This window comes from Gopherus flavomarginatus, chromosome 4, assembly GCF_025201925.1.
Source record: "Gopherus flavomarginatus isolate rGopFla2 chromosome 4, rGopFla2.mat.asm, whole genome shotgun sequence".
NCBI classification, from domain to species: Eukaryota; Metazoa; Chordata; order Testudines; family Testudinidae; genus Gopherus; species Gopherus flavomarginatus.
Window position 1 is genome coordinate 157475276 of NC_066620.1, and position 16947 is coordinate 157492222.

At 41.4% G+C, this 16947-nt stretch overlaps 1 protein-coding gene across 2 annotated transcripts in view; it reads right to left on the reverse strand.

Annotated features, from left to right (window-relative positions):
- Positions 1–15949, reverse strand: part of MYO6 (myosin VI) — a 169933-nt gene extending 153984 nt beyond the window's left edge. For both annotated transcript variants that reach the window (XM_050950114.1, XM_050950113.1), the window contains exon 1: positions 15895–15949. The gene's annotated coding sequence lies outside the window, so the exon portion shown is untranslated. The remainder of the gene's footprint in view (positions 1–15894) is intronic.
- Positions 15950–16947: the final 998 nt, after the last annotated feature.

The window sequence follows — 16947 nt, forward strand, 5'->3', positions numbered from 1 at the left end:
TGACACAAACAACAAATGCAAGAGAAACTTCTTTGTAAAATACATCAGGGTAAATTACTACTCTTTCTTAGGGCCATCTGGTGGAGAAGGGAGGGTTGGGATAATCACATGTAGTGTTTCCCAAAATTAGGATGGGGTACTTGATGTGGACTTCTAAGATGTGGCCAACACAGCTTTGTAATCAACATAGCCTTCTCCTAAAGCAATCAGAAAATGCTATGTTAGGCTGCACCAGTTCTATCCACTCCTGCCCTAGATTCTCAGAAATACAACCTAGCAATGTTGCAACAGCGACTCTTCTTCTAACATCAAGAAAATAAATCAGCTATTGGATTTCTCAGAGGTTAATGATATGTTTGGGGGAGGGGAGATTGGACACCTGATGCACCTCAGAGAAGTTAAGTTGGCATAGCACTTGTTTTTAAATCATATTTCACTACTCATAACCTCCCCACCACCATCCCCCAAAGACAGTCACAACCCAATTTAACTCTACCTGTTACATATCATTAGTATTTTCCCAGATGACACAAGTGAGAGGAAAAATCTTTCTTCCAAATTTAATTAGATCATTTAGATCAATTGCTGCAGGATCCATGTGTTTTGTTATCTGGCACATTTAAACCTATTATCCAGTTACTCAATCCTTTGGAAAGGAGGATAAAGCCAAATAATTCTTAATCAAGCTTCAAAGAAACTTAAATCTTCTTATACTTTTTTTTATTCTAACACCTTCTGTGATCTCAGGAACAGCACCTTCAACTCATTATACCAACTCCAGCATGAGCTGACTGACTAGACCTGGAAATCCCTCCATCTTAAAAATGTATTGTTACTAACTCCGAAGTCTGAAGATGCTTCCCCTGGACTTTCCAAACTGAGTTATGGTAAGTCTCTTTGCCCCTTCTCATATCTGAGAGTTACTAATGAACTTAAAAACCCAACCCTGGTTTAATAATCATATAAGAAAACATCCTGGAGATTTCATTACACACACTTTTTAAAGTATCCATTTTGGTTTTATGGCCCTCTGCACCAAAGCAATCCAATTCAAGGCCATCCATCAAACTCACAGGTACTTTTTTGGACTTTATATAACAGGCCTCACCATGTCAAATGTTTACAAGAAGTATTCAATACCCATGAACTTTAGTAAATATTGGTAAATCCAATAGTAACTTATTCTAGAGACAGGTTCTTATTTTTGCACTAATTCCAGCATGGATCTTCTCTGTTCCACCTACATGTAGGTGATACATCCATTTACCATTCTTCTCCTCAAGGGAAATGGTTTTTTGGAAGTACACAAGCAGCAAACACTGCAATCATAATGAGGATAATATCTAAAAATGGCCGGTTTATCAAACTGGTGGTTTTAAAAAATGTATCTATTTTAGGGTTTTATACTCCTGAGTATCTCTAATATCTGAGCACCTTCCATGTAAAATCAACAGCAACAACAAAGTTCCTAGTGGACTTCATGGAGTCTCTGGCACTTCTCCCTCTTAGGGAGAACCCATAACCTCTGCTGCAGGTAGGGTTTGGATTTCGAGGGATTTTTTTAAGGCTTTATTAAAATAAATATTCTTCATGAGAACCAGAAAACTAAAATCTTTTAAATTATGTTTTCTATCCCTTTATATCACTAAAGAGTCCTAGAAGATCATATCCTAACAGATCCACAGCACACCATGATTATCACAATGCTGGGTACCCCTCTGCGAAGACTAGGGGACAGATCTTTATTTAATTTTAAGAAAACCATCTCTCTCTCTTTTGTTTGAGGCTTGTGGTGTAGCTGGATCTATGAAGCCCAAAGGTGCTCTAATAGACAATAAAAGGAAGTCACTGCTGAAAGTTTGCCTCCAACTCACCTGGAGTGTTGCATTTGACCAGGAGCCCTGCTTGAAACTTCGGTGGGTCTTAAGGTGGGAACTTGAACAAAGGAACTTTTAAATGGATAAAAAGACTGTCTCTCCCTGAGGTCACAGGCAAACAGACTAGAGAGGTCAGACCTCAAGAGAGGCAGAGGTTGCAGCAGTGTAGCCTGTCTTCCCCAACCCCTTGAAGGGGGTGGGTGGGGCCTAAGTCAAGTGGGATCTACTTAAACTTAGCCTTCCCATGACAGTTAAGGTAAAACAATATGCATTTAAGATTTTGTTATGTTAACCTTACCTCTCACTTGGTTATATTGCTATAAAATATTAATCATACCATGTTTTGAGGAAGCTATTCTGTCACTGCAACTTCATACTTGTCACAAGCTCCCAGGGAGACATCTATAGCAGAGTCCAAACTCTGTTGGACCTGCTGAGGCAAAATGGTTGGCAAACAGGGGGTGCTGTGGTCTGGTCCAATGTGGGGTGATTGAGGGATTCTACTCTGAAAGAAGTGCCTTAGAGATAGCAAAGATACAGCTTGCCCTCTGACTCACAACACCCTTCCATCCATCCTTGGCTGGATACGTGCCAGTAAACCTATACTACTTCCCATGGACAGCTCTCTTTGGCTGGTATGGCTCCTCTACCCCGTATTTTTACTTCTTATTTTTCTCTTTCTAGTTCTCACTAAACTACTTGCAATGAGGGTATCCTTGGTCTCACTGAGAACACACATATACTGAACTACCATACTTTGATTTTGAGGACATTACTCAGAAATGTCATACCTATCAAATATACTCTTACCTGCGTGGTGGTGTGATTCACTTTATCCTTCTGTATTTAAGTCTCTGTTTTACAAAGGCTAGGAGAATATTCTGTTGCATGTACTTATTTATGATTAACTACTCAAACCATAAAAATTATATACATATGCACTTTATATTTCTTATACATTTTGTAAGGAAAAAGTGTGTATCAAGTCCATCAAAGTAACTCATGATCCATTAAACTGGAGCATAAACGGAACCATTCAGAGAAACAGATGGCTAATAAATGAGTCAGTGTCCCCATTATACCATGTTATTGGAGCCTCCGCCCTCTCTTCACCTCAGTTCCACCCTTTCCAACAGCCTTCCCATGCTAAATATATTAAACAGGCTACACCTCTTGTCCTCCTAAATTAAACTATAAGCAGGGCTGAAGATAATTTTTGATCATTTTTATAGAAAGTGCAAAGTTATTTAAAAGAAACAGATTACAGTTAGAAAAAGAGCACATCCAACATTGGATTTGGGGAAGCCCAAGCTTCACCCACAATCCCAAAGCAGCTGTTTGTTTTGGCTAACATGAAGAGTGAGAATTAACACTGTTAGCATAAAGTTAACAGGAAGTTTCAGAGTTAATGTCCCATTAAGATGTGAATTTCCTCTTTTTTACTTTCCAAAGTTATTGCTTTATCTAGATATTTATAAACAATAAAAAGAGCACTCATTTACTACTCTAAGTGCCCTATACAATCTTTTTTAAAAAATACACTGAAGCTAACACACTCATCAGTTCCACCCTCCCCCCTCATCAAATTCAATAAGCCAGTAACAACATAAACAACGGAATATAATTGATCCACCCCACAAATCGCCAGTCTCTCACCATCGTCACCAGTCATACCCAGTACCCTTCTCCTCACAGGCAAGGGAGAAAAGATGGGCCTTACAGCACATCTTGCAAGCTAACAAAGTCTGTTGTGATCTGCAGAGGAAGAAAGTTTTAGTCTGTCAAAAAACACAGGTGCATCAGTTCTCCTTTAAAAGAGCTAGAAACATTTGTTTTTGTCACATGAAAATGACAAATTAGAAAACTGTGCCACCAACTAGCAGCTCAATTTGAACCTTGGGTGAATCTACCTGTATGAACTTCATAATCACCCGACAGCTACTATAAAGCAATGAATTCAGTTACATGCCTACCAACCTGTGCTGATTGACAATCCTTTTCCAGTGAAGAAGTATTTACTGTAAGAAATATAATGTACAAGTTTAAACTCTGACGTTTCTGCTGTCTCTCTCTCTCCTAAAGAATTATATACAAGTCTCCCTCTGGTAATGCCAATAAAACACGTGGCAATAAGTCATTACAGATGTACTAGGTGCATACTTCAAGTATGTAATTTCAACCACCCAGGAAATGCTCTAATAACCATAACTATCTAGGTGTGGCTTATTGTTGTTACAGTCTTAAATTAATATTTTTTTAAATTAAAAAAATATTTTAAGGGAGGATTTTTCATCAAACAGGTTTTCACTACAAGAAGGAATGTAATAAGGAAAACTACTAGATTTACATTATTATGATGTGCCATTTCCTGGACTCTCATCTCCTCCCTTCCTCTTCAGATTCTGCATCCCTTCCCCTCCTCCAACTTCAAAATGAGCTTCCCTGCCTTTTACACAAAAGACAACTGACTTATGCACACTTGGGACTGGACAGCCAGGCACAAAATGCTATCTGAAAGGGCAAGCAAGCTCCTTGTAAGGGACTTGGGGAGAAAAACAACAGTTTACATTGCTGCTTCTTCACTCCAGAGAATCAATCCACCTCTTGCAAACAGAGTTATTTTATAAACTCCAAAGATGAATTTTTGTGCTTCGTTTCTTAGAGGCCCCCAGAACTATTTAGACAATTTCCTTAGGATGCCCTGTGGTTTGCAGTGCTGCCCAGAACCTCCACAATGCTGTGTCCCCATCTCAACATTTTCCCTCGTATGCCCCCCTATGCCAGGGTTTACAAGGGTGTCTTCAGAGGACAGCATCAAAGCTTTCACAGTGTCTGCATTGGGGGTATCCTCCCCCAGCCAAACACAGGGTTTTATTCCTCTCTATCCCTTTTACCCCGCATAGAGACCACAGCAGGCCATAAGGATCTCAATTTAAGTGTAGTATTACTAGATAATCTGCACTAAAGCCCTGTAACAGGTTTCGATTCAGCCTTTTAATGGACATCTGAATCTTAGGGTAGGCCAGTAATTTACAGTAGATGTTTCAGAGCATAATATGTGGTGTGGGGAAGGGAATAATTCCCATTTGGGTTTAGTAATTTGAAGAGTGTTAACAGCTGAGCTTCAAAAAGTAGCAACCAATTTGTTTCCCCAGCCCAGCCCCATTTAAATGTTTATTTCCTTCACTAAATTTCCTTTCTTTACCCCCATGTAGATCCTCCATAAATTTCCTTTCCCAAGAGCCTGTCCGCTGCTCTCACATTTGTCCATATTAGACTTACTAGAAAACCATTCTTCCCCCCTCCCCCAACTTCTGCCATTCTGAATGCACATATTTTGGCAATTTCACAGCTTGCATTTTCCTCCCTCTCCACCAGCAAACCAACACAGTCACATTAAAGAATTCATTGGCGTCATCCTTGCTCAGCCCTGAGAGAAGAGAGAGGCCTGGCTCATTATTCTCTGAATTTTAGCAAACACCAGCGAAAATAGCTTCTAAAAATGCTTGCTGTCACCAACCTTGAGTTGCACCTGGAAAAGCATTGAAAGCCAAGGAAGCACTCTCTGGAGCACAGGTGTCCCTTACATGGAATACTGTTCATACAGACAGCATGCTCGCTCTTCAAGAGAAGTGTCACACCTGAAGTACAACAACCCTTCTCTTTATAATAATGTTCAGCATCCTCAACAATAATCTCTAGTAATTACTACTGCTGGAAAGAGACCAATACCAGATGCTTCAATAGCAACCCTCCATTAGGCAGATGTGGGACAATCTGCCCTCAAACAGATCTTCTCTTGATCTCTTAACTATTAGAGACTCGGTTAAACTCTGCAGCAGGAGGTTTAATATTTCAAAAAAACTGTTATAGTTAATTATAACAAATGAATATTCTTGATGTCCATATAAATAGCCAATTCCTTTTTAAATCTTATTAAGATATTGACATCAACAACTTTCCATTGTAGTAAGTTCCACAGTTTAATTATACATGTCAAAATCACTCTCAGGATTAAACAAAGACTGTGAATGCTTGCCAACTACAAAACCAGTTTCTCCTCCCTTGGTTTTCACACCTCAGCTGCTAGAACAGGGCCTCATCCTCCCTGATTGAACTACCTCATTATCTCTAGCTTGCCTGCATATATATACGTGCCCCTGGAAATTTCCACTACATGCATCTGACGAAGTGGGTATTCACCCACGAAAGCTCATGCTCCAAAACGTCTGTTAGTTTATAAGGTGCCACAGGATTCTTTGCTGCTTTTACAGATCCAGACTAACACGGCTACCCCTCTGACACAAAATCACTTTCGTTAGTTTTTGAGTTTTCCACCTTTTAATTTCCACTCAAGGTCCCTTTTCTCTTTTTTTTTTTTAAATCAGAAAGGGAGAACAGAAGTTACCGAGTCTAGCTTCTCTATACCATTCACTATTTTATATATTTTTATTATGTCCCCTCTTATTCCTCTCCACTTTTAGGTGAACAATCCCAGTCTTCTCAATCTCTTCAGATGTGAGATTTTCATGCCTTTGATCATTGTCACCTTCTCTGAACCCCCCTCTTATTCTGCATTATCCTCTTTAAGATAGGGTAAGCAGCAAAATACATTCTCCAGATGAGACTGCATTGTTGATATATGTATAAAAGCATAGTATTTTTTTTTCAGTCACCATCCTATTCCTTATGCAACATATCATCTTGTTTGCTTTTTTGACCACAGCAGCACACTGAGCGGAGCTTTTTATTGAGTTCTCCACAACACCCAGCTCCCTTTCTTGAGCAGATACAGTTAACTTGCCCGATGATGCGAACCATTCACCTAACTTATTTAGTTGCGTCTGAAGTTCACCACACTTCTATCTGATCCTGACTAATTTAAATAAGTTTATGCCATCTGAAAATTTTGCTACCTCACTACTCATCCCTCTTCCAGTACATTAATATATTTAAGGTTTGGAAGGATGAGATTTTTTAGTCGCTGTCCATAAACATCAATTTCACCGTACACACAAACCAAAATATATATCTATATTTCCATCAATAATATAGACAAAGTAAGAAGATTGCTGCTAGAGAATTTATTAAAGTTTTATTTAAGGATTTTACTTTGTATATTTTGACATTCGATGCTGACAATATGTTCTCTCAGCTATAAAGCATGAACTCTTTGAATCTCAATGTCTATTGTCATTAAATTGTCTGACTCACATTACCGATCCTCTCAAAATTTCCTGCAACTGTGAAAATTTAAATTGATAAAAATACAAAAAAAATCTTAGAAATAAATACCGATGTTACCTGTCAAAAAAATTGGTTTTAAATCAAATTATTCCAAGCTTAATTGTATTAAACAACATGGGGACCTATATATAACCTTTTGTAATGATGAAAAATTACAATTTAATCCTACTCTTTGCTTGCTGTCTTCAACGCAGTTTTCAACCCATGACAATACTTTGTCTCTCACCCCATAACTACTTATCTTCTCTATTAGCCTCTTGTGTTGAACGTTGTTAAAGACCTTTTGGTAGTCTAAATAAATTTCGTAAACGCTCTCTTATCCACTGACAGATTCAAAGAATTCTAACAGATTAGAGAGAATTTTATTTTGCAGAATCTCTGTTGGTTAGACCCAATCATATCATGATCTTCCAGGTGTTTTCTTACTCTATTTTTAATTATTATTTTAAACAATTTGACAGACACAGGTGAAGGGTTTACTAGTCTACATTCTCTGGATCAACGTTGGAGCCCTTTTTCAAATATAATCACAATGATTTCTGCTTCTCTACTGCATCTCAGCATGTATTTTAGAAACTAGCAGCAGAACAAACAAGGCAATTGTACTTCAGTTGCTCCCAGTATTTTTCCTCAACTACAGTATTAAGTATTGAATCTCAAAGATGAAACATATATAGAAAGTCAAGAAAAAATTGCTCAAATGGTTTTCAATACTGTATGATTTTGTGGGTCAGCCATCTATAAAAATTAGACACTCAAAACACATCAGTTTTAACTTTAGTTAAACTTATTAAAAGGTTTAAATATTAGATATTCTATACATTGGATATAATTTCAAAAGCTATGATTTTTATTCACTAATATCCACAGAAGACAAAAAGTTATACTGCATACTTCTGAAAATATTTTGCCCTTCAGATGTTTTCAGTCTTACAGTTATCTAGACTACTTTCATTAAATATTTACTTAAGAAGAGCTGAAATATCAGATTTCAGGTTTTGAGACCTTTATTAGATGTGTCTGTAGAATGCTAGCTGATAATTGTCATACAGTATTTTACACCCACATTACAGCAACTACTTGTTTTTATTATCAGATACAAACCTTAAAAAAAAAATCTTTAAACTATTACCTATGTTGATAAAATACAAACAAAGGAACCGAACCAAGCCTAACCTTTTATGCACTCTGGTATATAATTTCCCTATGAACTGCTTTCCTCATGGAATGATTACAAATATTCCAACCACATGCACCTGACATTTGTTACAAACTTTTTGAGATTTACACAATTACATAAATTTCCACTCAGTTCAAAAAATTCTGTCTTCATAGTTCACAATATCAGAGGAGAGGCACTCTCTCTAATCTGTCTATATCCACAAAAACAACGAGGAGTCCGGTGACACCTTAAAGACTAACAGATTTATTTGGGCATAAGTTTTCATGGGTAAAAAAATGATTTCTTCAGATGCACAGAGTGAAAATTACAGGATGCTGATCAGGTGGTTCCTCGGTTTCTTTGAGAGTGTGACACACAATCTCTCACCATATTCAGTGTAGTATGTCGATTGCAATGGATTTTTTACCTTCAGTCCATTTTACATTCAGTCCAGTCCATGATGTCCAGCTGTTTACAATTGGAGAGGAAGATGATATCTGTCTATATCTGTGCAAGTTTTTTCATGAAGTTGATGGATTTCCACTTCATAGGGCTAAATTCAGCTGGTGCATGTTTGTGGCTCAGGAATGGTAACATACAAAAGCCAGAAGGAGGACACTTCAGTCTCCCTGGACACTCAGTAACAAATTGAAAAGTAACCATTCTTCAACAAAAAAAACAGACTTCAAAGAGAAACTGCTGACTTAAACTTTGAAAACTTTGCAAACTTAACACCATCAATTTGGTTCTCCACTTGTAAGGTAACTCCCTTCTCTTCATGTGCCAATATATATTTATTTCTGTTTCTGTAATTTTCACTCCATGCATCTGAAGAGGTAGGGTTTTTTTACCCATTAAAACTTATGCCTAAATAAATCTGTTAGTATTTAAGGTGTCACTGGACTCCCCCCCCCCTTTTTTTTTATATAGTTCACAATAGTTTTTTTTAAAAGCCAGTTTTAATTCTTCACTTCACTTTTCACTTCAATTTTTGTCTGTCTTTTAATCAGTCATTACCACAGATGACCATTCTACATAACCAACCTATTAGTTCTGGGAAAAAATATGTTAATGGTGTGGTTATCCATACTGTCTGAAAGTTGCAGAGACAATATCTCAACACAAGAAAAACAAACTTCTTACTGGTAAAATAAAAAATCCAAGCCAACCACTGTTTGCCACGTTTCAACAGAAGCAAAATGATAGAATGTCAGAGTATTTTTATTAATTTCACTTTTTATCTTGAAGTATAGTCCTACTCTGAAAAATCTTCAGTAAAAATTGCCTTCTTACTCAACAGCTCTATTCTTGGTGTTTGTTCATAATTAAGGCTAAGATTTTGTCACAGTTATCTTTAGTAAAAGTTAAGGACAGGTCATGGGCAATAAACAAAAATTCATGGAGCCCATGAGCTATCCATGACTTTACAAAAAATAACCGGGGGCAGGGCTAAACAGGGGGAGGAATGGAGTCCCATGTGGGGGGGACTGACAGGCCAAGACTCCCGCCATGGCAGGGGACACAGCCCTGGCTCCAGCGGCTGCAGCAGAGGGCACAGCTCCCCACTCCAGAGCTTGCCACAGCTGCAGGACAGGGGGTGCACGGCCCCAGCTGAAGCCCCCCAAACCCTGGCCACAGCCAGGAGGGGGTGCATGGCCCTGGGACATCATGGGGCAGAGGCGCACAGCCCCCGCTGCAGCTTCTGCCACAGGCCTGGCTGCAGCCCCCGGCAGAAGCCACAGGGCTGGGGCGCAATGGGGCAGTGGGGTGTGCAGCCCCAGCTCTGGAGCTGACTGCAGCTGGGGAGGGGGCATGTGGCCCTGGGACACCACAGGGCACACAGCCCCCACTACAGCTCCCACCATGGGGCTGGGGTGCAGGACCCTGGCTGCAGCCCCCGGTGGAAGCCATGGGGATGGGGTGCAACGGGATGCATAGCCCCAGCTCTGGAGCTGGCTGCAGCCAGGGAGGGGGCTCATGGCCCTGGGATGTCACAGGGCACACATGAGGCTGGAGTGCACGGACTTGACTACAGCACAGCCTCCTGCAGAAGTGGCAGGGCTCAGGCACAGCAGGGAGTGCGCAGCCCCAGCTCTGGAGCTGGCTGCAGCTTGGGAAGCCAGTGGAAGCCGCAGGGCTGGGTTGCACGGCCCTGGCTGCAGCCGCCGGCAGAGCTAGCCACAGCTGTGGGACAGGGGAGCATTGCCAAGCTGCAGTCCCTCCACCCCACAACAAACCACAGGTCAAGGGCTGCAGGGCCCTGATTCCAGCAGGGAAGGGGGGCACAGTCCTGCCTCTAGCCTCTTTGCCTTATTACTCAACAGCTGTATTCTTCGAGGTCCCAGGAGGGAATGCACTTGAGTGCTGGGCAATTCCTTAGCTAAGCCTTCCGAGGCAGTTCTGATTTCAGTGTCTGTGTCTTTCTGCAACTGAGTGTGTCCCTACCTGTGTGTGTGCTTGAGGGCCTGGCTTAGCAGGACAGGGTGAGGGGGCCCAGGCTGGTGGAGCAGGTGGGCTTAGTGGTACCCTAGTACACCAGGTGGCACTCAGAAAGGGGGCAAGCCGTCACACTGTTATTGAAATTTACAAGAATATTAGTCTCAGAAAAATAGCTTGATCCCAGCACAGAATAGCTATGGACAGCAAAGGAATGATAGAATGTGCATGTGTTCCCACAAACCCATACACAGCTGGCAGGTCTAATTTTAGAAAATGTAAATGGGGGGAGGGCAAGAAGAATGAGACTGACAGACGTCAGTTAATCCAGAAACCAAAAGGAAAAAACAATAGAAAACAGAAGATGTAACAACATCTTCATCCTGTGGGACACATAGACAACACTATTAGCACTGCAGCAGAAACATACAATACACTAGAGGATCACTCAACTCTCTGAACACCTTCCAGTAACTTAACCCACCTGCATGGGTACAGAAGTAGTATTCGCCTTAAAGTGATCAGCAAACACTATTTGGGAAAAAATGGTAACTTTCAATGACTCCATAAAGCTAAGCATACATGCATCTTATTCAATTCCTTATCCACACAGAGACATCTAAATCAAGTGTGTTACAATCACTAAAATATCTGTTTTGATATTTTTAATTCTTGTACCCTGTCGTCTAAATGCTGGGTATGTTCTGAAATTTCCATGTAAATTTAAGATTAAAGTGGCTGAACTTGCTGCTCACAAATATGCAATCTCTCGCGAACAATGGCTCGACTGCACTGGCACTAGCCAGGAACCCAGAGGCTGTGAATAGATGTGGGTTCATACAAATACTTCCTCAATGGCTTTACCCAAACCTGAGAGCAAAGTAGAGTCAGAGCAGTTGACAGATGAGCAAGACTTGAGCTCTGAGTTATCAGTCAAGAGCAGGATTTGCTCAGAGATAAAATAAATATAAACAATACTTGTAATGCTCATAAGACTGTGCTTACCCATGCTTTCTAAGTACTTGATTTAACCCTGTGAGCATCAAAATTTTTGAGGGCAGACCAAGCTCCAGGCAATCTATAAAAGTAGGCAGCTTAGTTTTACTTCAAAAAGCTGCTGCCACTTAATCAAATAACCCTACCCGATAAAAGCAAGGTTTATGTACCTGCCAGATTTATTGCTTTAGTGCTATTGGGTGTGTACTTCAACATACGAATTTCCCTTGGTTGAAATCCACAAGATTTGAACGAATTAATTAAATCTAGTCAACTTTAAAAAAAAAAAAACACAAACCAAACACCTAGTATAGTAAACTAAATAATCATCCACTATCAGATAAAACTATGCCTTTAACAAAACTGAATTGTCTATTTAACTCATCTTTGCAAAATAAGTTCAGCAGGATCATTTGTGAAATGTTACTGAAAATGACAGATAGCACAGAGGTTCTCTTTCCATTCAATAGTAAATTGAACGGTACAGTAAGGCCAGGTTCTATATAGCAAATTACTGTTTAAGGGTTCAAACCCACTGCAGCTGAAGTCAATGGGAATTTTGGATTGGGCCCTGAAATAGAATCACTCGCCTTTCCTGCTCCTAACAGGAAAATTTTACTCCACTGAGAAGTCAGTCACTTTGTCTAGATCAATTATTTCTATCAGTATACTGAGGGTTTTGATACACTAGATGAACAATATGTACGTCAAGTAAAGTGCATAAAAATTACATTTATATGTATAATCATTAATAGTTAAATATTATAAATAATTTTACTGCAAATGAAAAAGCCCAAGAATCCATAGCTTCATCTTCATATTAAAAATTTATAAATTTAAGAACCCCTGACAACCAGAGAAGACTGCTTAGTCCATCACGTCAGCTCCTTTTAGCTTTCCACATAACACAGGCACATTCAACTTCTTCAACAGACCTTTAATTCAACAGCAATTCTATTCCATATGTTCATTATATCCCTATAGTATTCTCTACTGTCAGTATAGTGAAGTTAGAGACAAGGTGGGTGAGGTAATATCTTTAAACAACCAACTTCTGTTGGTGAAAGAGACAAGCTCTTAAGTTACAGAGTTTTTCTTCAGGTTGGTGCAATAGAAGATATTACCTCACCCACTTTGTTTCTTTAGTATCCTGGGACCAACATGGCTACAACGCTGCAAACTATAATGAAGTGTCTGTCAGTTCTTCTTTATAAAACACATGTATTCAGGACTCAGCTATCAGTATTTACTACAAGGTGGCACAAAGAAATGTAGCATTTAAAACAACAGGAATGCAAGCACATGCTAACACATTTCAACATCGTATACAAACTTAATATCTTAATATCTCCTAATATCCAAATTTCTATTAAGGTGTAAAATTACATCACTACAAAACAATGAAAATGACAACAGTTTGACATCATAGAAATTATATTTAATTTAAATAAAGTGGCTTTTTCTGGACATGTTACTATAAGAGATATGATGATCTATTTAATATGAATTGGACATGCAAGTCCACACAGGTCTAAAATAGCCTTCTGGTTCAATCCTATGGCTTTAATCTATGACAGTCACAAAGATTCCATATAGCTTCACACTTTGAATTTTGACACAAATTTACCAACTCAATTAGCAGTGTCTTCGTTTTTTCATTTCTGCTGGGGTCTTCCTCCTGACTTCACAATTTTATAACAAAATTTCATAATGAAGCAGCAACTGTACTTCTACTAAGGTCTGGTCTACACTTAAAAGTTACATCAACCTAGCTATGCCAGTCAGGGTTGTGAAAAATGTTGTGCCCTGAGTGCCGCAGTTCCATCAAATAACCCCTAGTGTAAACACAGATAGGTCAACAGAAGAATTCTTCTATCAGCATAGCTACCATCTCTCAGAAAGGCAGATTAACTACACCCTTGGAAAAATCCCTTCCATCAACATAGGAACGGTCTATACTACGGACTACTGAGGCACAATTCAACACTGTAGCTGAAGGATACAGTCACATTAAAGTTTATTTTACCATGTTAAAAACAAACATTTTAGTTTATGAATGATTTTACATTTCACTGATATATTTATTGTAGATTTATTCTCTCAACCTGGACAATGAAATTAAATCAATTAGTTTCACTTTTGTTTACAGTCATGTTCTTTTTCTGGATCTTATTCATAGGCATAGTTCTGCAGTGTTTGAATATCAAACACTACAGGAACAAAACTGTTTTTAAAAAATCCAGCGGAAGCTTTAAAGAAAATTATAAAAGCATTCCTATTGTTCTTAGGTTTTACCAACCTTATTTCTTTCTAAAAACTAAATTACACATGGAATTTAACCTGAGTGTTTCTCTTTATGCTCTGTTAATTTTTACAATAAAGGAAAACTTGACTCCGTTCTCAACCTTTGTACTCTGATCATTGCAGAACAAGTTCATAGGCTATCTTACAGCCTAATAAATTCAACTGAATTGTCAGAAATTAGCTCATTCCACAGAAAGTTCTTTACCCTGCATGAGTAAGCCAAGACACTTACTTTAAATAATGACATATGCTTACTCTCACCTTTGACAGAAACAGTGTGGGTTGATACATTGGATCAACAGCAGTTACCTAAGTAATAAGTAACAAACATCCTTTCATCTAGTCTATTAATTTAGCCATTTCAAGTTTTTACAGGTATCCGGTAGTATTAGGATTTACTAGTTAGGAATCCATCAGTCAAGCATGTGTGAGCATCTACAATACATAGGATACACTGTGCATTGTATTCCAAGTAATGGTTGATTAACTGTGCAGTGAAAGAACATTTTTATTAGACTTTGTTCTGCTTGAAAAGTAATGGGGAGAGACAGAGCTTAGAAGACAGGTTTTTGATAGTGTAAATCATTTTTGAGAAAGTGATAAGCATAAAGTAATCAAACCCGCAAAAGGGCAAAAAGCTTCAACAGAAGGTATGCTTTTTGCAGTCCTAATTATATGTCCTTAGACCAGCTGATACAAAACCTCGCTTTGTCCACACCAGGAGTCTTTACTTTGTACAGTTGTACTCAGCACAGAAATGTTTACCCTTTTGAAATGGAGACTACAATAGTCCAACTGGAATCCAATGTAATTTTAGCATTTACCTTAACAGCAGTTATCTGTAACAGAATGAGAAAACACCACAAGAAGGAATTTCTGAGTGAGATGATTATAACAACATTTTCACTGCACTTTCACTGTATGTATGGACAGTAAGAAAGTTCTCACTGTGAACAGGAAAAAAAAAATCACCCTGCCAGGAAAAGTCTACCTTCTTCCAGCTGAATCCCTGAGCTCTCCCTTTCAATTGCTTAAATCATAATTTAGAGGCCCCAGCATGAGACCTGGACTCTTTAACTACTATGTAGGGGCTCAGAATGGGTCTGACTACTTGGGACTCATGCTAGTTTTGCCCTGCTATTTCTCCTTCCCAGCGAACTGGCAGACTGTATGTTTATTGAAAGAAAGGTGTGTGAGAAGAGAGAGCTACTGGACACAACGAAAATGCGAGAGACAATTAGCTACTCTCCTCCTAAGGTTTAACCTCTCTAGCAAAGCATTTCCTCTATTTGGGGTATAACAGGGAATTTCGAGAGTCGCCTCTAAGTCAGTCTGATGAATAAGTGTCTTTTCTACAGCTGCTGAGGGAAGAGACTTGCCCCCTACGAACAATGCTCTGGCCACAGACACGGCCACACACAATCTGATTTGGAAAGTTTTCTAATGATCAGCTCAGCCGGCAAGTCCCCAGAACCTCTCCCTGCCTTCCCAGCCCGACACGCCGCGCGCCCCCGGGGCCGGCAAACGCTGCCCCGGGGCTGTTCCCAGCCTGGCCGCTTGACATCGCCTGCGCGTGTTTGCCCCCCCCCGCCAGGTGCGCGCCCCCAGCTCTCCAGGCAGCGGGGCTCTGGCTGCCGCCACCCCGCAGGGCAGGGCTCGGAGCGGCCCCGGCGAGCCGGGCGAGGGGACAGGAGAGACCCCGGGGCGGGCGGCCAGCGGAAGCCGGACCCCAGGGCGGGGGAGCGGGGACCCCGGTGGGCCGGGGCTGCCCGGGGCACAGAAGAGCCGAGGGCCCGGGCCCTGCCGCGGGACTCTCCTTCCCGGGGAGCCTGGCCCCGGCCGGCCGCTGCTGCGCCGCGCGGCCCCGGTTACCTGCCGCCGCCGCGCTCTGTCCCCAGCTGGTGCCGCCGCAGCCCCCGCGCTGTTGCGGCCCCGCCCCGGAGCCGAGTCCAAGGAAGCGCCGCAGACGTCAGCGCCACGGAGGGGGAGGCGCGGCCCGGCCCGGCGCGCCAGTCACGGGGACTCGCCCCCGCCGGCGTTCGGCCCGGGAGCTGCCGGGCTGCGGCTCGTCAGGGCCCCGGTCCTCTCCCCCGCGGGGCCCTCCGCCGGTTGGTGGCCCCGGCCCTTGGGGAGCCGACGGGGCCCAGCCCCTCCGCTCTGGTTGCCCCCGCGACACTACAAGGGCCCTGAGACTGGCGCTGAGTCCGGGCGCTCCAGGCACCGGCCTCGTGACCTGCAACCCCTGGGGCCTGCTCGAGCCTGTCCTGACTGTCGGGGGAAATGACCCTCCCGTGTCACCCTTTCGCCCTGGTTCCTGCTCCTGGCTCAGGCTCTGCCTTGCTTTGTGACCTAGTGTCTGGCCGGGGGGGGGGGGGGAAGGGGGTTACCTCCGTCCACTCAGCCAAGTGCCAACATCCTGCTGGTTAGTGATCACCGGTTATCCGCAACAGGAGTGGCAATAGCATGGAAAAGCCAGTTGGGACCAGCACCTCTCCATTGCACTGGGAGGTGTGATTACATCAGGTGTAGACATACCCAAGACAGCTGGCTCTGTAGTGAAGTCAGGGCACACCAGTAAGTACCCAGAGTCCTGGCTGGGCTTGCACTGCTCAGGCTGAAGCTCCACTGCTTTGGCTCCGCTGCTATTCCTAATCAGGCTAGCTAGATTAGAGCCAGTTTGGGTACATCTACATGAGCTACAATCACAGTTTGGATTCATTGGAGACATACCACAAGATTTTGCCACATTAGCTAAGAAGTGGTAACCTTTTTTCCTAGTGAAAATAAGATCTCTGCCTCTTGTTTTCTCCTATATGCCGTGTTGTTGTACAGTTGGTCCCAGAATATTAGAGACAAATGATATTTCCTCACCCACCTCGTCTCTCTGTTTTCTCTTATCTATTTAGGCCCTGATCCTTCAAAGTC